This window comes from Theobroma umbraticum, unplaced genomic scaffold (assembly GCF_002168275.2).
Source record: "Theobroma umbraticum cultivar Fairchild unplaced genomic scaffold, ASM216827v3 scaffold_7.0, whole genome shotgun sequence".
NCBI lineage: Eukaryota > Viridiplantae > Streptophyta > Magnoliopsida > Malvales > Malvaceae > Theobroma > Theobroma umbraticum.
The window spans coordinates 1,081,041-1,081,277 of record NW_018397278.1 but is presented as its reverse complement, the minus strand read 5'-3'; positions in this window follow the sequence as shown (position 1 = coordinate 1,081,277).

Here is a 237-nt window from a genome sequence, read left to right as displayed (position 1 = left end):
CTTAGCTCATGATCCATTGCTAATCCCAATTGTCCAAGTCTCTCGATGAGTCCATTCATCTTCAGCACATGGGGTCTAACAGAACTACCTTCTACCATTTTGCATTCAAATAGTTCTTCAAAGATCTCATATCTTTCAGTGCACCCCTCTTTATCGAACAGTTCTCTAAGGTGAAGAATCATGGATTGGACAGTTATGTGTTCATGTTGCTTTTGGAGCTCACTGGTTAGCATCACG